This window comes from Panthera onca, chromosome A2 (genome assembly GCF_046562875.1).
Source record: "Panthera onca isolate mPanOnc1 chromosome A2, mPanOnc1 haplotype 2, whole genome shotgun sequence".
NCBI lineage: Eukaryota > Metazoa > Chordata > Mammalia > Carnivora > Felidae > Panthera > Panthera onca.
The window spans coordinates 26,943,767-26,967,484 of NC_138340.1; the positions used below are offsets into that span (position 1 = coordinate 26,943,767).

Here is a 23,718-nt window from a genome sequence, read left to right on the forward strand (position 1 = left end):
AGAGGATCCCAAGCTGGCTCCACGCCATCAGTGCGGGAATCCTAGGCAGGGCTTGATCCCAGGAACCATGAGATCGTGACCTGAGCTGAAATCAAGAGTTGGCCACTTAACTGACTGAGCCACCTAGACTGTTCAAGATTTTAAACAAAATAATCATCTTCTAACTCATTCCCTGAGGCAACTACTTTTTAGTTTCCTTAGCTGATTGTTTTGATACCTGTCTCCTTATGTCTAAATTTTATTTTATTTTATTTGTTTTTTGTTTGTTTGTTTGTTTATTTTAGAGAGAGAGAGCATGCCCGTGCAAGGGAGAGGGGCAGAGGGAGAGAAAGAATCTCAAGTAGGCTCCACGCTCAGCCCAGAGCCTGATGCCAGGCTCAACCCCACAAACCCGGGAACATGACCTAAGCCAAAAGCAGGAGTCGGGCACTCAACTGACTGAGCTACTCAGACACTCCTACTTATGTCTAAATAACATGTTTTTATTGTTGCTTCTTGATTTATAAATTTTATGGATTGTCTATTCACTTCCAGCTGGGGAGGATGAGGATCTAGCACCACACACTATCTTCTTGTCTTCCCATTCTGCTTTCAACATAAACCAGAGACCATTAGGAACACAGCTGAAAGCAAGTTAAATTTATTATTTTCTGCAACAAAGAAGACCCTACATCATGGAGAGCAAAGGTGAGTTTCAAAGGGAGTCTTAAGGGGTGTTACAAAATTTGCGGTGGTCTTAGCAGGGATTGGTCAGACTTTGTAAATTAAGGGGCAGGTGGAACATTAGTGGTTTTAGAAAACATGAGACTATGTGGAGTTACCCTTGCCTCAGTTTATTTGTGGTCTTATGTGTAGGAGTCTGAATAAACTGGTGCTAATTGTGAGAGTCTATAAAGAATATCATAGTTTGGTTTGGTACAGTTCTGTGAATCAGTGCACATTTTATAAAATATAATTTATGAGTTAATTCTCAATTTCTGTCTAACATCCTAGTTTCCAGAAGAGTTGCTTTTCAATTTATCACTCTCAATAGAGTTATATCAAAACTGTGGTCAAATTAATATTTGGTGCTTACATTTCTACAACTTTTTTGGAAGTGGAGCCACATAGTATACTTTTTTTCCTTTCACTTTTCTCACTTTACTCTCTTATATGTAGACATTTAGAGGTCAGGCATTATTAGTGGAGCAGGCTCAAAATAGGTCTTACAACCTGGTCTGTAAACTTGCAGAAGTACCTGCTCTCTGTTTTTTAATTTGTTTCACACTGTGTGAAAGTTTGAATGAAATAAATCCAGCAATATTCCTGAAATTGCATACTTTTCCCTTTAGACAATATCAAACAGTCAGAAGTCCTGCTAGGCTAATAGCTGGTCATGTGATCAATTTTGGAATCAATATAACAGGTATCTTTATTTTTATTGGTTGCTAGTCTTATTATTTAGTTGCAAGTGTTCCTTTTATATTCTTGATACAGGAGTTTTGTCAGGTATTTGGATATTTTCTTATTTTTTATTTTGAATATTTTCTCTTAGTTTGTGGCTATCAATTTCATTTTTTTAATGTTTACTTTTGAGAGAGAGACACAGCGTGAGCAGGGGAGGGGCAGGGAGAGAGGGAGACACAGAATCTGAAGCAGGCTCAAGGCTCTGAGCTCTCAGCACAGAGCCCGACACAGGGCTCGAACTCAGGAGCTGTGAGATCATGACCTGAACTGAAGTCAGACACTTAACTGACTGAGCCACCCAAGCACCCTCGTTTCATTTTTTTTATTTGCTTTCCAAATCTTTTTTAAAATTTTAGTCCAGTATAGTTAACATACAGTGTTACATTAGTTTCAGGTATACAATATAGTGGTCCAACAATTCCATACATTACTCAGTGCTCATCCTAAGTGTGCTCTTCATCCCCTTCACCTATTTCACCCATCCCTCCACCCACCTCCCCTCTGGTAACCATCCGTTTGTTCTCTGTAGTTAACAATGTGGATGGAGCTTGAGAGTGTTATGCTAAGTGAAATAAGTCAGAGAAAGACCAATACTATATAATTTCACTCATATGTGGAATTTAAGACACAAAACAAACAATCGTAGGGGAAAAAAAGAGAGGAAAACCAAGAAACAGACTTTTAACTACAGGGAACAAATTGATGATACACACACACACACACACACACACACACACACACATACACACACACACACATACACACATCTTCTATATCCATTCATCTATTGATACTTGGGCTGCTTCCATAATTTGGCTATGGTAAGTAATGCTGCAGTAAACATAGAGGTGCAAATATCTTTTCTAATTAATGTTTTATATTCTTTGGGTAAATACCCAGTAGTAGTGGAATTTCTGGATCATATGGTAGTTCTATTTTTAATTTTTTGGAAAACTTCATGCTATTTTCTACAGTAGCTGCGTCAGTTTGCATTCCCACCAACAGTGCAAGAATGATCCTTTTTATCCATATCCTTGCCAATACTTGTTTCTTATGCTTTTTATTTTAGCCATTCTGACAGGTATGAGGCATCTCATTGTGGTTTTGATTTTTGCAATTCCCTGATGATGAGTCATGTTGAGCATCCGTTAATGTGTCTTTTGGCCATCTGTATGTGTTCTTTGGAGAAAGTCTCTTCATGTCTTCTGCCCATGTTTTAATTGGATAATTTTATTTTTTTGGTGTTGAGTTGTATAAGTTCTTTATATATTATAGATACCCTTTATCAGATATGTCATTTGCATATATCTTCTCCCATTCATTAGGTTATCTTTTAGCTTTGTTGATTATTTCCTTCAATGTGCAACAGATTTTTTTTTTTTTTGATGTAGTGTCAATAGTTTGTTTTTATTTTGTTTCCACTGCCTCAGGAGACATATCTAGAAAAATGTTGCTATGGCTGATGTCACATAAATTATTGCCGTGCTCTTTTCTGGGATTTTAATGGTTTCAGTTCCTACATTTAGGTCCTAAATCAATTTTGAGTTTATTTTTGTGTGTGGTGTAACAAAGTGGTCCAGTTTGTTTCTTCCTCTCTCCCTCCCACCCCCTTCTCATTCTTTCTTTTTCTCTTTCTTTCTTTCTTTCTAAATATCTTTCTTTCTTTCTCTTTCCTCCCTCCCTCCCTTCCTCTCTTTCCATCTCTTTTTCTTCCTTCCTTTCTCTTTCTCTCTCTCTTTCTCCCTTTCTTTCTTTCTTTCTTTCTTTCTTTCTTTCTTTCTTTCTTTTGTTCTTTATTTGTTTCTTTGTTTCTTTGTTTCTTTCTTTGCTTCTTTGTTTCTTTCTTTCTTTGTTTCTTTGTTTGTTTGTTTGTTTCTTTCTTTCTTTCTTTCTTTCTTTCTTTCTTTCTTTCTGTAGCTGTCCAGTTTTCCCAACACTATTTGTTGAAGAGACTGTCTTTTTCCCATTGCATATTTTTACCTCCTTGTATGAAGATTAATTGACCAAATAATTGTGGGTTTGTTTCTGGGCTCCCTATTCTATTCCATTGATCTACGTGTTTGTTCTTGTGCCAGTACAGTGTTGTTTTGATTACTACAGCTTTGTAGCATACCTTGAAATCTGGGATTATGATATTTCCAGTTTTGTTTTTCAAGATTGCTTTGGCTGTTTGAGGTCTTTTGTTGTTCCATGCAAATTTTAAGATTGTTTATTCTAGTTCTGGGGAAAATGCTGTTGGTACTTTGATAGGGATTGCATTAATTTAGCAGATTGCTTGAGTAGTATAGACAGTTGATGAACATTTGTTCTTCTACTTCATGAACATAGAGTATTTGTCCATTTGTTTGTGTTTTCTTCAGTTTCTTTCAACAATATTTTATAGTTTCAGAGTTTAGGTCTTTCACCTCCTTGGTTAAGTATATTCCTAGGTATTTTATTACTTTTGGTGCAGTTGTAAATGGGATTGTTTTCTTAATTTCCTTCTGCTGCTTCATTATTGGTATATAGAAATACAATTAATTTCTGGGGCTGCCTGGGTGGCTCGGTTGCTTAAGCATCTGATTTCAGCTCAAGTCATGATCTCAAGATTCGTGAGTTCAAGCCCTGCACTGGGGTCTGCACTGACAGTGTGGAGCCTGCCTGGGATTGTCTCTTTTTCCTTCTCTCTCTGCCCCTCCCCTCCCTCTCTGTCAAAATAAATATATAAACTTAAAAGAAAAGAAATACAATGGATTTCTGCATATTAATTTTGTATCCTGTGACCTTACTGAATTCATTTATCAATACTAATAGTTTTTGGGTGGAGTCTTTAGGGTTTTCTATATATAGTATCATGTCATCTCCAAATAGTGAAAGTTTTACTTCTTTTTACCGATTTGGATGCCTTCTAAACCTAGATTTGTTGAGGCTTCTTTTTTTTTTTTATCATGAATGGATGTTGTACTTTGTCAAATGATTTTTCTGCATCTATTGGAATGATCATATAGTTCTTACCCTTTCTCTTACTGATGTGATTTATCATGATTGATTTATAAATATTGAGCTACTCTTGCATCCTGGAAATAAATCTCACTCAATCGTAAATGATTTTTTTAATGTATTGTTGGATTCAATTTGCTAATATTTTGTTGAGGATTTTTGCATCTATATTCAACAGAGATATTGGCTTGTAGTTCTCTTTCTCTCTTTTTTTTTTTTTTTTTGGAAGTGTCTTTATCTGGTTTTGGTATCATGGTAATGCTGGCCTCATAGAATAAATTTGGAAGCTTCTTTCTTCTGTTTTTGATATAGTTTGAAGAGTAGGTATTCTTCTTTGTATATTTGGTAGAATTCACCTGTGAAGCTGTGTGGTCCTGGACTTTTGTTTGTTGGGAGTTTTTTGATTACTAATTCAATTTCTTTGCTGGTAATTCATCTGTTCAAAATTTCTATTTCTTCCTGATTCAGTTTTGGGATATGTTTCTAGGAATTTAGCCATTTCTTCTAGGTTGTCCAATTTGTTGGCATATAATTTTTCATAATATTCTCTTATGATCCTTTGTATTTCTGTGGTGTTGGTTGTTATTTCTCATCTTTCATTTCTGATTTTGTTTGAGTCTTATCTCTCTTTTTCTCTTTTTGATGAGTCTGGCTAAAGGTTTATAAATTTTGTTAATCTTTGCAAAGAACCATCCCTGGTTTCATTGACCTGTTCTATTGTTTTTTAGTTTTTATTTTGTTTATTTCTGCTTTAATCTGTATTATTTCCTTCATTCTACTGGTTTGGGGTGTTGCTTGCTCTTCTATTTCTAGCTTCTCTAGTTGTAAAGTTAGGTTGTTTATTTGAGATTTTTCTTGCTTCTTGGGGCAGGCCTGTATCACTATAAACTTCCCTCTTAGAACCACTTTTGCTGTGTCCCAAAGATTTTGGACCGTTGTGTTTTCATTTTCATTTGTCTCCACATATTTTTTGATTTCTTCTTTGATATCTTGGTTGACCCATTTATTGCTTGGTAGCATGTTTTAGCCTCTATGTATTTGTCTTATGTCCAGATTTTTCTTGTGGTTGATTTCTAGTTTCATAGCATTGTGGTCGGAAAAAATGCATGCTATGCCTTCGATCTTTTTGAATTTGTTGCAACTTGTTTTGTAGCCTAATATGTGATCCATTCTGGAGAATGTTCCATGTACACTTGAAAAGAATGTGTTTTCTGCTGTTTTAGAATGGAATGTTTTGAATATATCTGTTAGATTCATCTGATCCAGTATGGCATTCAAAGCCACTGTTTCCTTGTTGATTTTCTTTTTAGATGACCTATCCATTGTTGTAAGTGGGGTGTTAAAGTCCCCTATTATTATTGTATTATAATCGATTACTTCTTTTAGTTTGTTATTAGCTGCTTTAAGTATTTGGGTGGTTCCATATTGGGTGTATATGTACAATTGTTATATCTTCTTTTTGGATTGTTTCCGTTATGCTTATATAGTGTCCTTCTCTGTCTCTTGTTAGAGTCTTTGTTTTAAAGTCTATTTTGTTTGATATAAATAAGGATATCCTGGATTTCTTTTCACATTTATAAATGCCTTTCCATCCCTTCACTTTCAGTCTATATGTGTCTTTAGGTCTGAAAAGCGTCTCTTTTAACCTGCATATATATGGCTTTTACTTTTTGTTCATTCTGTCACCTGTCATTTTATTCTTTTTAGGTAATATTCTTTTTTTCTGCTTTTTAATTTTTGTTTTTAAAATTTACATCCAAATTACTTAGCATATAGTGCAACAATGATTTCTGGAGTAGATTCCTAGTGCCCCTTACCCGTTTAGCCCATCCCCCCTCCACAACCCCTCCAGCAATCCTCAGTTTGTTCTCCATATTTAAGAGTCTCTTCTGTTTTGTTTCCCTCCCTGTTTTTATATTATTTTTGTTTCCCTTCCCTTATGTTCATCTCTTTTGTCTCTTAAAGTCCTCATATGAGTGAAGTCATATGATTTTTGTCTTTCTCTGACTGACTAATTTCACTTAGCATAATACCCTCCAGTTCCATCCACGTAGTTGCAAATGGCAAGATTTCATTCTTTTTGATTGCCGAGTAATACTCCATTGTACATATATATATATATACCACTTCTTCTTTATCCATTCATCCATCGATGGACATTTGGGCTCTTTCCATACTTTGGCTATTGTTGATAGTGCTGCTATAAACATTGTGGAGCATGTGTCCCTTCGAAACAGCACACCTGTATCCTGTGGATAAATGCCTAGTAGTGCAATTGGTGGGTTGTAGGGTAGTTCTATTTTTAGTTTTTTGAGGAACCTCCATACTGTTTTCCAAAGTGGCTGCACCAGCTTGCATTGCCACCAACAATGCAAAAGAGATCCTCTTTCTCCGCATCCTCACCAACATCTGTTGTTGCCTGAGTTGTTAATGTTAGCCATTCTGACAGGTGTAAGGTGGTATCTCAATGTGGTTTTGATTTGTATTTCCTTAATAATGAGTGATGTGGAGCATTTTTTCATGTGTCAGTTGGCCATCTGGGTGTCTTCCTTGGGGAAGTGTCTATTCATGTCTTTTGCCCATTTCTTCACTGGATTATTTGTTTTTTGGGTGTGGAATTTTTGGGTGTTGAGATAGATTTTGGATACTAACCCTTTATCTGATATGTCATTTGCAAATATCTTCTCCCATTCTGTCAGTTGTCTTTTAGTTTTGCTGATTGTTTCCTTCGCTCTGTAGAGCTTTTTATTTTGATGAGGTCTCAGTAGTTCATTTTTGCTTTTGTTTCCCTTGCCTCTGGAGATGCATTGAGTAAGAAGTTGCTATGGGCAAGATCATAGAGGTTTTTGCCTGCTTTCTTCTTGAGGATTTTGATGGTTTCCTGTCTTACATTGAGATCTTTCATCCATTTTGAGTTTATTTTTGTGTATGGTGTAAGAAAGTGGTCCAGGTTCATTCTTCTGCATGTCACTGTCCAGTTTTCCCAGCACCACCTGCTGAAGAGACTGTCTTTATTCCATTGTATATTCTTTCCTGCTTTGTCAAAGATTAGTTGGCCATATGTTTGTGGGTCCATTTCTGGGTTCTCTATTCTGTTCCATTGATCGGAGTGTCTGTGCTTGTGCCAGTACCCTACTGTTTTGATGATTACAGCTTTGTAGTATAACTTGAAGTCCAGGATTGTGATGCCTCCTGCTTTGGTTTTCTTTTTCAAGATTGCTTTGGCTATTCGGGGTCTTTTCTGGTTCCATACAAATTTTAGGATTGTTTGTTCTAGCTCTGTGAAGAATGCTGGTGTTACTTTGATAGGGATTGCATTGAATATCTAGATTGCTTTGGGTAGTATGGGCATTTTAACAATATTTCTTCTTCCCATCCAGAAGCATGAAATATTTTCCCATTTTTTTGTGTCTTCTTCAATTTCTTTCATAAGCTTTCTATAGTTTTCAGTGTATAGATTTTTCGCCTCTTTGGTTAGATCTATTCCTAGGTATTTTATAATTTTTTGTGCAACTGTAAATGGGATCGATTCCTTGATTTCTTTTTCTGTCACTTCATTGTTGGTGTATAGGAACGCAACCGATTTCTGTGCATTGATTTTATATCCTGCAACTTTGCTGAATTCATGAATCAGTTCTAGCAGTTTCTTGGTAGAATCTTTAGGGTTTTCCATATAGAGTATCATATCATCTGCGAAGAGTGAAAGTTTTTCCTCCTCCTGTCCAATTTGGATGCCTTTTATTTCTTTGTGTTGTCTGATTGCAGAGGCTAATACTTCCAATACTGTGTTGAATAACAGTGGCGAGAGTGGACATCCCTTATTGTTCCTGACCTTAGGGGGAATGCTCTCAGTTTTTCCCCATTGAGGACGATATTAGCGTTGGGTCATTCATATATGGCTTTTATGATCTCGAGGTATGATCCTTCTATCCCTACTTTCTTGAGGGTTTTTATCAAGAAAGGATGCTGTATTTTGTCAAATGCTTTCTCTGCATCTATTGAGAGGATCATATGGTTCTTGTCCTTTCTTTTATTGATGTGATGAATCTCATTAATTGTTTTGCGGATATTGAAGCAGCCCTGCATCCCAGGTATAAATCCCACTTGGTCGCAGTGAATAATTTTTTTAATGAATTGTTTTATCTGGTTGGCTAATATCTTGTTGAGGATTTTTGCACCCATGTTCATCAGGGAAATTGGTCTATAGTTCTTTTTTAGGGGGGTCTCTGGTTTTGGAATCAAGGTACTGCTGGCTTCATAGAAAGAGTTTGGAAGTTTTCCTTCCATTTCTATTTTTTGGAACAGCTTCAAGAGAATAGGTGTTAACTCTTCCTTAAATGTTTGGTAGAATTCCCCTGGAAAGCTATCTGGCCCTGGACTCTTGTTTTTTGGGGAGAATTTTGATTACTAATTTGGTTTCTTTACTGGTTATGGGTGTCACCCTGTCTTTGATTGGAGTGTTTAGTCCATTTACATTTTGTTACATGTGTTTTGGTTGTTTTGTTGGCTTTCTTTAGTAATGTACTCAGATTCCTTTCTCTTTACTTTTTGCACATATATTACTGTTTTTTTTATTTGTGGATTTTTATTAGGTTTATATGTAACATCTCTGCATACAGCAGTGCATTTTAAATTGATAGTTACTTAAATTTGAACTCATTCTTTACTCCTCTGCCCTCCATGTTTTAGGTATATGGTGAAATATTTTATATACTTTTATTTTGTGAATCCCTTGACTGATTTTTATAGATATATACCCTTATTCTGCTTTTGTACTTCCTACTTTTCTTAATCCCCCTACTTATTGTCTTTCCTTTCCACTCAGAGTCCTCTTTAACATTTCTTCTATGGCTTGTTTAGTGGTCATGAATTACTTTTGTTTGTCTGGGAAACTCTTTATCTTTCCTTCTATTCTGAATAGTAGCCTTGCTGGATAGAGTATTCTTGGCTGCATGTTTTTTCTGTTTAGCAGCTTGGATATATCATACCCCTCCCTTCTTGCCTTCAAAGTTTCTGCTGAAAAATCTACTGATAGCCCTTTGGGGTTTCCCTTGTATGTAATCGTTTTCTTTTCTCTTGCTGCTTTTAACATTCTCTCTTTATCACTACTTTTTGCCATTTTCATTACTGTGTATCTTGGTGTATATCTGTTTGGATTGATTTGATTGGGAGCTTTCTGTGGCTCTTGGATTTGGATTTCTATTTCCTTCCCCCGATTCAAGAAGTTTTTAGGGGCGCCTTGGTGGCTCAGTCAGTTAACTATCTGACATCGGCACAGGTCATGATCTCATGGTTCATGGGTTTCAGCCCTGTACTGCTCTGTACAAGCTCTGTACTGACAGCTCACAGCCTGGAGCCTGCTTTGGATTCTGTCTCCCTCTCTCTGTGCCTCTCCCCCACTTGTACTTTTTTTCTCTCTTTCTCTCTCAAAAATAAACATAAAAAATTAAAGTTTCTAGCTATAATTTCTTCAAGTAAAAGTTTTACCTTCTTTTCTCTTTTTTCTTCTTCTGGGACTCCTATAATGTGAATGTTATTACACTTGATGGTATCACTGTGTTCCTTAAGTCTATTATCATTTTTATTATTATTTATTTATTTATTATTTATTTATTTATTTATTTATTTATTATTTTATCATTATTATTTTTTCTCCCATGTTCAGCTTGATTGCTTTACATTATTCTATTATCCAGGTCACTGATCTGTTCTTCTGTTTTCTCTAGTCTACTATTTATTACATTTAGTATATTTTTAATGAATTCTTCATCTCTGATTGGTTCTTTTTTATGTTTTCTATCTCCTTTTTAAGGGTCTCACTGAAGTACCCCACTCTTTTCTCAAGTCAAATGAGTATCTTTATGATCATTACTTTAAATTCTCCCTCAGGAATATTACTTATCTCCACTTCATGTAGGTCTCTTGCTGTGATTTTGTCCTATTCTTTCATTTGGGACATATTCCTTTGTCTCCTCACTTTGTTTAACTCTTGGTTTCTCTTTCTATGTCTTAAGAAAGTCATCTATGTCTCTTGCTGTTGGAAGTAGTGGCTTCATGAAGAAGAGGTCCTGTAGTGCCCTGGAGTGCAATGTTCTCTGTTCACTAATACCTGGTGTTTTAGGGGTATCTTCTGTGTGTGTTGTATATACCCTGCTGCTGTGGCTGGTCCACTTTGTCTTCGGTCCAGTCATCTGCAATGGCTCTCTGCCTGCTATGGGCAGGGTTTGGTCCTTTTGTTAGTAGGCCCATCTGGGATGGCTTTGAGCTTGAGTTGAGTCAGACTGGGTGTTTGCCATAGGTGCAGTAGTACTGAACTGTTTTGTCTTCTGACATATTTTCATTGTTGGGTGGGCCCTGTATTCAGATGTCTACTGCAGCCCACTTTTGTGGCTACAGTCAGTCTGGTGTGTATGTTTATCTTCCCCTCTCCCCAGGATAGGAGTCCCTTTGGAGTGGTACTGGCCCCTGTCAAGACTGTGTGCACACCACCAGCTTGTGGCACTACTTTGGATGGGCTCAAGCCAAGAGAATATTGGAGGGGGTAGATCTGTAGAAGTGCACACAGTTTCACTTTCTTAAGTGTGTGTTTTGAAGACTGGAAGATTTTACTTTTATAAAGTCTAATTCATCATTTTTTTCTTTTGTGATTACAGACTTTTTGTGTTTACTTTATGAAATCTCTTCTGATACAAAAATCACAAAGTTTTTCACTTTTTTCTTCTTAAAACTTTATAGTTTTAATTTTTAAATTTGGGGGAATGCTCATTTGGGGCTTATTTTTTGTGTATGGTCAGAAGTGGGGGTTGAGGCTCATCTTTCTTTTTTTCCTATACAGATATCCAATTCTAGCTCCATTTATTGAAAGAATTGTAATTTAACCATTGAATTATGTTGGCACTTTTGTCAGCAATCTGTAGATCAGGTATGTGTGGGTCAGTTTGTGGACTATTTTATGCCATTAATTTATGTCTATGTTTATGCCATATTACACTGTCTTTATTACTATAACTTTATAATAAGTCTTGAAATCAAATAGTGTAAGGCTTCCAGATTTGATTTTATAAAATATTTTTCATTATTTGAGATCTTAGTATTTCCATATAATTTTTAAGACCTTTTTTTAAAGACTTTGTTGTTTTAGAGCAGTTTTAAGTTCACAACAATATTGAGCAGAAGGTACACAAATTTCCTATATTCTCCCTGCCTCAACATGTACTAAGCCTTCTGCATTAACAACATCCCCAGAGTGGTACATTTATTATACTTGGTGAGCTTATAATGATACATCATAATACATATATTGATACATATAAAGTCCATATCTTACCTTAAGGTTCACTCTTAGTGATGTACATTCCATGTATTTGGACAAATGTATAATGGCATGAATTCATCATTCTAGTATCATACAGGATATTTTCACAGTTCTAAAAATCTATGCTCCACCTATTCATCTCTCCCCCTAGTCCCCAGTTCTTGGCAACCGCTGATCTTTCTACTGTCCCTATGGTTTTGTTTTTTCCAGAATGTCATATAGTTTTGTAGTGTGTAGCCTTTTCAGATTAGAATCATACAATATGTAGCATTTTTAGATTCACTTCTTTCATTTAGTAATATGCATTTAAGGTTTCTCCATATCTTTTCATGGCTTTATATGTAATTTTTTTTAGCAAGGAATAATATTCTATTATCTGAATGTTCCACAGTTTATCAATTCCTTTACTGAAGGAAATCTTAGTTGCTTCTAGGTTTTGACAATTATGAGTAAAGCAGCTATAAACATCTGTGGGCAGGTTTTTTTGTGTGGACATAAATTTTCAACACCTTTGGGTAATTAACAAAGAGTGTGAGTGCTAGGTTGTATAGTAAGAGTATATTTAATTTTTTGAGAAATCAGCAATGTGTCTTCTAAAATGGCTATACCATTTTGCATTCTCACCAGCAATGAATAAAAATTTCTGTTACTGTTTCCTCTCTGATTTTATCCTGTGAAAAAAATTGTGGAGAATGGATATAATTTCATCCTTAAATGCTTGATAGGTATCACCAGTGAGCCCATTTGGGTTGTGCTTTTGGTTTGGGAAGGTTATTAATAATTGACTCAATATCTTTAATAGGTATAGCCTTATTCAGATTATCTATTTCTTCTTGTTTGACTTTTGGGCACATTGTGTCTTTTAAGTAATCGGTCCATTTCATCTGGGTTATTAAATTTGTGTGAATAGCATAGTATTTCTTTCTTATTCTTTTAATGTCCATAGGATCTGTAATTACATCTCCTTTTTTATTTTTTTTTGAATTATATTACAATTTTTTAATGTTTATTTATTTTTGAGAGAGATAGAGAGAGGAGAGAGAATGAGAGTGGGGGGAAGGGCAGAGAGAGAGGAAGACACAGAATTCAAAGCTGTGTCTCAGAGCAGCCGTGACACAGCTGAACTGTCAGCACAGAACCCCATGTAGGGCTTGAACCCACTAACTGCAAGATCATGACATGAGCCGAAATTGTACACTTAACTGACTGAGCCACCCAGGTGCCCCTGATTTCTGATATTAGTGATTTGTGTCCTCCTTTTTTCTTAGTCTGTGTAAAAATGTATTGATTTTATTGTTTTCAAAGAACGAGCCTTTAGCTTCATTGATTTTCTGTATTGAATTCTTGTTTTTAATTACATTGATGTAGGATCTAATTCTTACTGTTTCTTTTCTTGTGCTTACATTGGATTTAATTTGCTCTTCCCTTTATAGTTTCCTAATGTGGAAACTTAGATTATTAATTTTAGATCTTTCTTGTTTTCTAATACAGGCATTCCATGCTATAAAACTCTAATCACTGCTTTTGCTGCACCCTACAAATTTTGAGGACTTGTATTTTTTTTTGCATTTAGTTCAAAATATTTTAAAATTTCTCTTGAGATTTATTCTTTGATTTATGTGTTGTTTAGAAGTATGTTGTTTCATATTCATGTATTTGGGGATTTTCTAGCTATCTTTTTGTTACTGCTCACATAAATTTTTAAATTAGTTTTCTCAATTTCTTTTAAAAGTCTGCTGGGATTTTGATTGTGATTAGGTTTCAATCTATAGATCAGTTTGGGGAAAATTGACACCTAAAATAAAATTGAGTCTCTCAGTGTGTGAACATGGCACATCTCTCCATTTTCTCAAGTTTTCTGTTATTTCCTACAAAAAAGTTTATAGTTTTCAATGTGCAGGTCTTACATATGTTTTGTTAATTTTACTGTTTAATATTTTATGGTTTTTAGTGTTTTTCTTATTGGTATTGTTTTAAGTTTTAAAATTGTCTTAAATTTTACTTTCTAATTATGCATTAATATTCTGACCCACCTTTCTCACTGAGTATAAGAAAAGTCATTTCAACTGAATATCTGTACCAAAAATTTTTACAGTTATTACAAGAAAAAACAGTATAGTGAGCAGAATAACATTTCTATAGGTAAGAAGGCAATATTTGGGACATATTTATATTAAAAATTAATCATTATCTGAAATTCAAATTTAACTGAGCATCCTATAGTTTATCTGGCAGCCGTAAGCACACTATTATTTTACATTGTGTTGAGATATTAACCAAGGTACCTAGACAAGAGAAAATAATTAAAAGCATATGAATTTGAAAGAAGAAAAATGATCTTTATTTAAAATGATATTATTTTATATCTGGAAAGCCCAAAATGTTAGTGGGAAAACTAACACAAGTTAATAAGAGAATTTAGTGAAGTAGTAGGTTACAAAATCAAAATTAAAAAACAATAACTTTATTATGTAGAGAAAGAAGCCATTTAGAAGATGTAATAGAAGGGAATATACCACTTATTATATCCAAAATAAAATATCTAGGCATAAAAATGAGAAGAAATATCTAAAACATTTAATGAAGAAAACTATAAAAATAGTCCTGAAAGACCCAAAAATTACCTCAAACATGTGGAAAGTTTTACCATATACTTGGATAGAAAGAGGAAACATCATAAAGATGTCAAGTTAATTTATAAATTTAATAGAATTCCAATAAACTACTATCAAGCTTTTTTCCCTTGGGGGATAATCCCCTGGGATTATAAAGTTCATTTAAATGAATAGTCAAATCACTGGAAACGGAGAGCAATAGGGATAAAATAGGCCTACTTGATATTAAAACATAATTAAAACAGTGTGATCATGGTACCCGAATACACAGAGAGAACAATAGAAAACCCACAAGTAAACTTAACAGCATATGGCAACACTATAGGTTGCACTTTTAGTAAGTGGTATTGAGATAAACTGGGTAACCATGGTAAGTATATGAAATCGAATATATTCCTAATACTGAATATTATGATAAATTTCAAGTGGTTTAGAGATTTAAATATTAAAATAAAAGAAATCATATGAGTAGTAGGAGACATATAAGTAAAATCCTCATGAAATCCAAAAGGGAGAAGATTGTTTAATCTGATAAAAGACTTTTGCATGGCAAAAACAAAACAAAAGGAATATTTTTACCATATATAAAAAGACAAAGGACAATTTTTTTAAATTGCAACTTTTATCACAGATCTAGTATTAATATGTAAATAGCACCTGATATGGAAAAGAAAAAGACCAGCAAATCTATAGAAAAATGGGTTAGTAATTTGAGTAGTCAATTCAAGAAAAGTACTGCAAATGGTCCTTAACTATGAAAATGATGCTTAACTTCATTTCTCATTTACAACAAGAGAAAAATGCAAGTTAAAACAGCCTAAAACAAAATTCTGATCTACCATATTGGCAAAAGTTCCAAAGTTTAACAACCTATACTATTGGCAAAGCTATGGGCAAATGAATGTTGTTATATATTGCTGATAGAAATAAAAATAATACAATAATTTGAAGGGGAGTTTGTCAACATCTAGCAAAATTATGTATGTATACTTTGATCCAACAATCTAACTTATAGAGCTCTAGAAGGTATAGTAACAAAATGCAGTACAGTAGTAAAAATATGTAAAGCATAAGGAAAAAGCTCTTCATTTCAGCATTATTCATGATAGCAAAAGAAATTTCCAAATGTTCATCAGTAGATCACTTGTAGGCACTGCACAATAAATTATCATGCAGCTGTAAAAGGTAATGAGTATTATCTTCTGCAGAGGATCTCCAGCATGTGTAGTGTAAATGAGAAAAGTAAGGTGCAGAAAAAGTGTGCATTGTATGTTACTATTTTTATTTATTTATTTATTTATTTATTCATTCATTCATTTATCTATTTATTTATTTTAACGTTTATTTATTTTTGAGAGAGAGAGAAAGAGAGTGGGGGAGAGGTAGTGAGAGGGGGACAGAGGATCCAGAGCTGGCTCTTTACTGACAGCAGCAAGCCCAATGTGGGGCTCGAACTCGAATTCATGAGATTGTGACCTGAGCCGAAGTTGGATGCTCAAACAACTGAGCCACCCAGGTGCCCCTGTATGTTACTGTTTTTTTTAAGGGGAGGATATAGGAATATACATATGTTTGTGTATGTTTGTGTATATGTATATATTTGTATATATACACACATATATGTTTTGTATATATTGTATATATATTGCGTATATTTGTATATATATTTTGTATATATATGTGTGTATATATGTATATATTTTTAATAGAAGGATAAAAAATATTGATTATTCTTTGGGAGAAAAAGTAAACAATATGAAGGAGACAGAGATAGAAGCTAGACTTCTATGATCATACTTTGATTTACAGATTTGAGTTTGTATCATTGTAAATATTTTATATAATTATAAACAAAATGAGATTAAAAATGATCCTAAAAACCAGAAGCAAAATAAAACAAATGTCTAAATGTATGGAGGTGGTGCAAAACCACAAAGAAGAGAATTATTTCAATTATATGTATATGTTGTAGATAATTAAATTAAAGTTGACTGTATATTCCTAGCGGAGTGTATTTAAAACAAAAAACAGAAAATACAAAATAATCTTTTTGGTAAACATTGTTATTGGTGATGTAGGCATTTTTCTGAGACTAGAGAGTCTGTATTGTAGAATAAAGTTAATGGGATATAATAAATAATGGGATATTGAGGCTGGGATATTTTGTATAGAAGGAAGGAGATACAGATTAAAGACTTATGAGATTAATAAAAGTCTTGTAGCCCTGAATTTGAATTGGAAGTATCAATATGAACATGTGCTCTATACCATTATTTAAAAAAAAAAAACAAAACATTTTATAGCCCTTTTCACTAAAATGACCTGAAAAACAGTCATGAACCCAGAGCAATGAATACCTTTAGAATTCTGATTGTGGTCTCTACATCTTATTCCCACTGAAATAAACTAGAACTTGATGCAGAAATGGCAGATTGCAGAATCTTGGGCAGAAAATTTATGGGATAAGACTGAAACATCTTGTCATATCAAAAAGTAAGATAAATGCCAAAGACAACTAGTGTAGTGACAGAAGGATGTAGGACTTATCTTGAACAGAATCTTTTTGGACAAAATATGGAATACCTTCAACATCACTAGGAAAATAATTGCAGTGATTTGAAGCACATCAAATAGGTTTAAATCTATGAGTTTATAGTGATAAAAAGAAATTACTGGTCACTTTTGGAGAATTCTAGGTAATCAACTCGTTATTCCAAAACAATGGCTAATAAAGGAAAAGTATCAAATATTTACTCTTATTTTCCCATTCAAATTGTATCCCTGAGTAAATATTTGATGAGGGGAAATGTGTACTTATAAGAGTATTCCAGCTAGTAAATGAAGAAGGAAGAATTAGAGTATCACTGTTTTTCAGTCCTAATAAATTAATGGATTTCAGCAGTGATCATCATTAGTTGCTGACATCCTATATAAAAAAAATCAATCAGGTATTATGCACCTCCTAATGGAAGTACATGACATCGCTTATGAACTAGCTTTGCTAATAAATCAAAAAGCCTCTAGATCTAACAAACAATCTACAGGAGATATTAGAAGCAGAGGAACGTTTGAATTACACCATGGGGATGCAATCAGCAAAATTTATACTGTGGGATACTCCACAAGGGAATTAAAAAAACATTTCTTGAGCAAATAAATATAAAGGAAAAAAAGAGAGAGATAAGTACATATCAATCAATTACAATACATTGACTTTATTAGAATCCTGATTCTAACATAAAAAACTGTAGGGAAAAGTGGGGAGAAAATGAAAGTGATCCAGACAGAAAGAGACACACATTTATAGACATTGGACACTTACACAAATTTCAATATTGCCCAAATATTTGATAATATTAAGTAATTATTATAGACTGGAAGCAAGACACCCTAGTAGCAACAAGCATATCTAGTGTCCAGATCATGGTTTCTAAATATCATTCTTTACTCAAAAAAATGGCTGATTCAGGTTTGGTACAGGGAAAATATAAAAAAGTCTAGCACTAAAAGACAAGAAATTTCAAAGACTAAGAGTACATTTCAAAAAGAACACAGAAGCTGTTGGGAATTAGGCAAAGGTCATCAACAGAGGCTATAACTATTGGGTTAAAGGTTGTTGGGGAATAGAATATTCATGCCATAGTGAAGTACCTTCACAGAGATCAACTTCTAATTACAAAAAGGAGAAGTGTACCTTCAGCAAGTGATCAAATTTATTATTACCTGTAGAGGTACTGCTACCAATGACAATAATATTGCAACCTGATAATGATGCAATAAGAAGTACATATTACTTTCCTAGTATTCTTGGGAAGAAAAGTTATGACTAAATCTAATAGTGAGAAAATAATCAGACAACTTCATAATATGATGGCCTGGACCCTTCATAAAAAATCAATGTCATGAAAAACACAATAAAAAAGCTGTTCCAAATTAAAAGAGACCAAAGACACAAAACAAGCAAATGTAGTGTGTGAAACTTAATTTGGATTCTGCATGTGGGAAAAGGTGCTATAGCAGACATAATGGAGGCTTCTGGGATTATTTAAATGAGGGCAGCATTTTAGATGAGATTATTGAGTTACTATCAATTTTCTAGGTATGATAATGGTGTTGTGGTTATATAGGAAAATATCTGTACTCTTAGGAGATTCCTACTGGAGTATTTAGGGGCGAAGTGTTGGCAACGTACTTTCAAATGGTTTGTAAAACATACACACAGATGTGTATATGTATTGAGGAGAATAAAAAATGTGGCAAGGTATTAAAACTGCTGAAACTTGGTGAAGGTATACAGGTGTTTATAGTAATTTGGATTTGTCTTTTTTATATAGATTTGAACATTTTTCTATTAAAAATTTGAAAAAATTAAAAACAAATTATTACTTATGTATTTTAAGAATTGTATGTTTGCTTAAAGCTTATTAAGATGCATTATTTTAAAATCTTTTAATATAAGGCCAAGTACTTCTCTTTAAGTAAGGCATAGCTATTTGCAGTTCTGAATCTATCTTGCTTAAGTCACAACATTATTATAAGAATGCCCATTTTCAGTTACTGTGAAACTAAGTAAAGTCAATTGCAAAGCAATGAGACAAAACTCTTCTGAATTTCTTTTATTTTTTCCTTTAGTATTTTACCTTGATCTCTTCTACAATACACTTTTATTTGAATCTTTCCAAGGCATTTAGCCTGGTTTTTGTAGAAGCAACCCTTTCTTCTCACATTTATATTTCATTAATTTACATGATATGTAATTAAATGTTATAAGTAAAACAACAACTATAACTGATATTAGCAAGTTTGGGGACAAATACACTTAACTCTTGGTAAATATACAACTCAAGTTGGTGGGAATTGAAAAAGTACATGGACGTACAAAAGAATAGCCTACCAGTTATAAGGTTATAGTGTGCTGTAGTATCAGCTGGGATATTTCACAATGACGCTGTAGATCGTTGGTTAATCTGGTAAACTGCTTGAGTGGAGATTGGTTAGAGAGGGTGTACTGTAGTGAAACACTCACCAGGCCTGTGCTGCAAATGGGATTCAATATTGGTCACACATGGTTAAGCTCTGTCCATAGTCATTGTCTGGTGACATTCGTTTATCTATAATCTCTTCTGACTAGATTACTGTCAAGGCCCTTCCCTCAGTCAAACTAAATAAAATGGCTTCAGACTTTGTTACGGTCCCAAAGGAGCACAGTTAGGTCACTTTTCTTTCCTTTTATCCTGTAACCCACACTTATCCCCAATAATGTGAAGCTATTCAGTTAGAAATTATGTTACTCAGGTTATGTTTCAGTGTCAGCTGGGAGTGTCACATAGAACCATGGGTGTTAGACTTGGTAGTAGAGGTACTTATTGATTGTTTCTGAGGCAATGCCAATGAAGTTCTGAGTCTAAAGCAGAACAGAAGGTTACAGCTCCCACCCTGAAGTTCCCCAAGAGGTGAAGCTCATTGTGAAGGGAGTGTTGATTTTCCTACTTCACCATCCCTTCCGAGAGGAAGAGGAGAAAGTTCTCCTGCTTTGTGAGCCCTGAGAACACTATCGTCAGAAAGATGAGTGTCTCTTTCTTGTAAGTGGCGTGCTAGACAGCTGCATTGGGTATCTGTCTCTGTTCATTGAATTCGCTGCTCAGTTCTCTGAGGAGGCAAGGAAGAGAAAACTGTTGAGGAAAGCTTTCAGCAGATTTGTAAGAGCCAGCATTTCTTGCCTCTAGAGCTCAGAGCATTTAACTGCTACTCTTCCCCTTGGGGGCCCTTTTCAGGTTCTGGCTTTTTCAGGCGAAGCAAGAGACCCTGATTATTTCACTTTCAATCAATTCTGAAGCCTCAAAGACCAAAATTGTCTCTTCAGATCCACTCAGATGCCAAAGAGAGGTGTGGAAAAGAAATTGCTGCCCATCTACCAGCAGCTGTAGACCTCTAAGCCACCTCTTGCTTTCATTTTCTGTGTGGTCGTCAGGAATTGTTAACACTCAAATAAGTAAAAATAAAATGTTTCAACAGATACCTTGAGAATACAGAAAAAGCTATAGACACTGTGGCAGGATTTACTACTATTCATTGACCAGTTCACTTTGCCCTATACAAGGGAGAATTATACAGGACTTGTCTTTGGCCAGTGAAATGTAGTGGAAGTATTTAATTTCCAGTTCTTGAATCTCCACTTCTTTCTTCTCCAAAGTGTTGAAAATAACATCATCATGAAACCTTTGTAAATAAACCACCCAAACTTCATCTAAATGTATTATCCATTTAGACATACCTTAATTTGCTTATTATTATTTTTTTCAGAAAAAAAATATAAATGGAATTTTAAAAAGATTCATATGCCCAAAGAAAGTCTTAGGGAATTCTTTTGTGTGTCAAATATGTCAGTATGGTTTTTTTTTTACATTTTCATACCTTGACTGTGTAAAGCAAAGTACATCACATATTCTTCTTTTCTTAGCTACTATTGCAGATTTGTTTTCTAGATGTTTTGTTATTTCACTCATCAAACAAATGCTTACTAAACACCTGTAACATTCAACATGTTGTGCCAAGTCCTGGGTGTACATGTTTATGTGTAACTGTAGTTGTACCTGAGTATTGTGTGTTAGTTTTGCTGTTATGGACTGAATTGTCGCCCTGCAGGATTCATATGTTGAAGCCCTAACCTTTGATGTGACTGTATTTGGAAGGACTTTTAGGAGGTAATTAAGGTTAAATGAGGTCATAAGGATAGGGTGGTAGCCTTATAAAAAGACAAAGAGATCTCTGTCCATCTCTCATGTTCTCTACATGCACATACTGAGGAAAGGTCATGTGAGCACACAGTGAGAAGGCCAGAAAGTCTGCAAGCTTGGAAGAAGGTTTTCATCATATCCCAACCATGCTTGCACCCTGATCTTGAACTTGCAACCTCCAGAACTGTGAGGAAATAAAGTTCTATTGTTTAAGCCACCTAATCTATGGTGTTTTCTTATGACAGCCTTAGCTCACTGAAACATTTGCCATATCCAGAATTTTGTAACTAGAATATCTGTGAACCTTATAAGAAATAAATCAAGGGCAACAGAATAACATAGAACTGTACTTTGTACGGCTAACTATAAACTTATGAAATTTGTAATACTAAGCTATTAAAGGGAGAAAACTAAAAGTCTAAAGAAAAGACAGATAAATTCGTGAAAGTCAGATTCATATTGACATAGTAAGGGAAACCAAGATTCTAAACTTGAGAAGGACAAAATAGGGAAAAACAAATCAGTCATTTTTTTACCAAACAAGTGCTCAGGCATGTCCTTAGACAATATAGCTCATGGTGTGGTTTCAAACTACCTGCATCAGAATTATATGGGTGTGCCTATTGGATATCCAGATCTCAGGACCATGCTGAAGTCATGTTCAGTTTCTCTTAGGTGAAGTCTCAGAATCTTCATTTTAAACAAGTTCTCTAAGTGATCTTTAGGCACACTGAAGTCTGAGATACCCTATTCAGGCATTGTTGGGCAGCATAAAAAATGTTAGTCTTTGTCCCCACACTGAGATGCCTACAGATACATGAAATAATGGAGGAATCAAGGTGGTTGTGATCAAGTACTCAACTTTATGATACAGAGTATAAACCTATAGTATTTGTAGAAGAAGAGAACAACAGAGAACAGGAAGTAGCTACTAGAGATCTGTTTCCAGCACCCTGAGAACTTAAGAGGGAGCAATGGGACAGCACACTGGGGGAATCAAGGAGGCCTCAGAAAGGAAGGAACATGCCATCATCTGGAGAATAAATAAGCTTTCTCCCTTCAACACTTTTTAGAAAAAGACAATAACGGAATAAAACACAGTTTTTATTTCTCAAGGACAGAGAGCACAGAGAGGAGATAGGAGTAGATGAAACAAACATTTTTGGAAGACAGAAAGCAGATGAAGAGTGATTAGACTAGAAGTATGCCAGTGGCTCCTGGACAGCCCCTGGAGTCTCAGCTCTTGGAAGCATCAAGTACTGCAGAGAGTGGGGGAGAGAGATGTGTAAGGATAGAGAGGGAACATAAGTGGTTGGACCCTGGCAGGAGCAACAGGCTGATTCTCTGGAGGATGCAAACTGGAGGAGGCTTGCCATCAGCATTAAGCAGAGTGAGTGAAGCACAAGGCAAGGACTGCAACAGGGGTTGAGTCAACTTACTGAACAATGAGACTCTCAGTACCTCCTCCCCACTCTGATCTCAGAAATCTGACGGCCAGATGTCTTCCCTCAGGTCCTTCTCAAATCCAAAAATGGATGCTAAAAATTAGTGTAGCAATGCCTTCAGAATGTTAAGAGTATGTGCCCAGTTTCTTAATCAATTAAGAGATTTATCAAGTAGGATAAATGGTAGAATGAAGATATTTTCAGATATAAGAGTACTGAAAACATTTACCTTCTTAAGAAGTAACTGGAGGGTGCTCTTTAACAAAAACAAGGGAACAAACCAAGAAAGGAAATTCGGTATGCATCCCTACAGTGAGACTTGGAGTACAGCTGGCATAGACTGAAACAGACAGGCTGAGGCAAAGGGGACGAAGAGAAAACATTTGAACTCAGGTCTTCTGAGGTTTTGAATCTTAGGAGCATTCAATATCCTGTAAAGAGTCTGCTAGCAGTGTAGCATCCTTCCATTTTCCTTTTACTTTGCTTGGCCCTATGTGAAATAGATGTTTTTATACTTACCTTCTCATCCTTGTTTCTAGTTTCCATTTTTGGAAAAGATCTAAGAAGCATACCTTTCTTTTAGAAATGATATAATCAAACATTATCAGTGATTGAGGTAATTAGTGTAGTTTTCATATCACCATTTGAGTCATGTAACCTTAACTAAAAAGTGAAGAAACCAACATTAATATGCAAAATCTAGGAGATTTTATGTTACCTTTTATTTATAGATATTTTAGGAGTTTACTACAATATTCTCCAGATTGTTCACTAACTTAGTAAATTGGAAGGACTGATTTTCCATTTTTATGGGAAAAAAACCAATAACCACCATTTACAGCAAAGAATTTGCACTAGGCAATGCCTTAAAATAATTTTGAAATGTATTTATTTACATCTCAAATATGACTTCTTTCTAAAATGTTCAAAGTCTGATTTCCACAGCTGCAATTAAATGACTTTTTAGGATAATGTTTCATTTGGCTGTATTATGTTAATAATCAGCTAGATGATGTATATCTTTTCCATCTTTATGTAACCATGAATTATTCAGAAGTGTTCTCTTGCAAATGCAGAGTAGAGGAATTCAGTTCCTTTTCCCCCAAAAGGGTCAGACATGCTTTAGTTTAGAAGGGAGAGAGAGAAAAAAAGTAGATTCTTTCTTTTTCTTTTTAATCCTT

General features: G+C 34.7%; 1 long non-coding RNA gene across 5 annotated transcripts in view; it reads left to right on the top strand.

Moving 5' to 3' along the window:
• LOC132678708 (uncharacterized) overlaps positions 1-23,718 on the top strand; it is a 234,296-nt gene that overhangs the window by 57,277 nt on the left and 153,301 nt on the right. For 4 of the 5 annotated variants that reach the window (XR_014137260.1, XR_014137256.1, XR_014137259.1 and 1 more), the window contains one exon: positions 535-687. This is a non-coding gene — a long non-coding RNA (uncharacterized LOC132678708). Of the gene's footprint in view, positions 1-534; positions 688-1,331; positions 1,406-23,718 lie in introns of all 5 variants that reach the window. The other variant, XR_014137258.1, reaches the window with a different exon arrangement.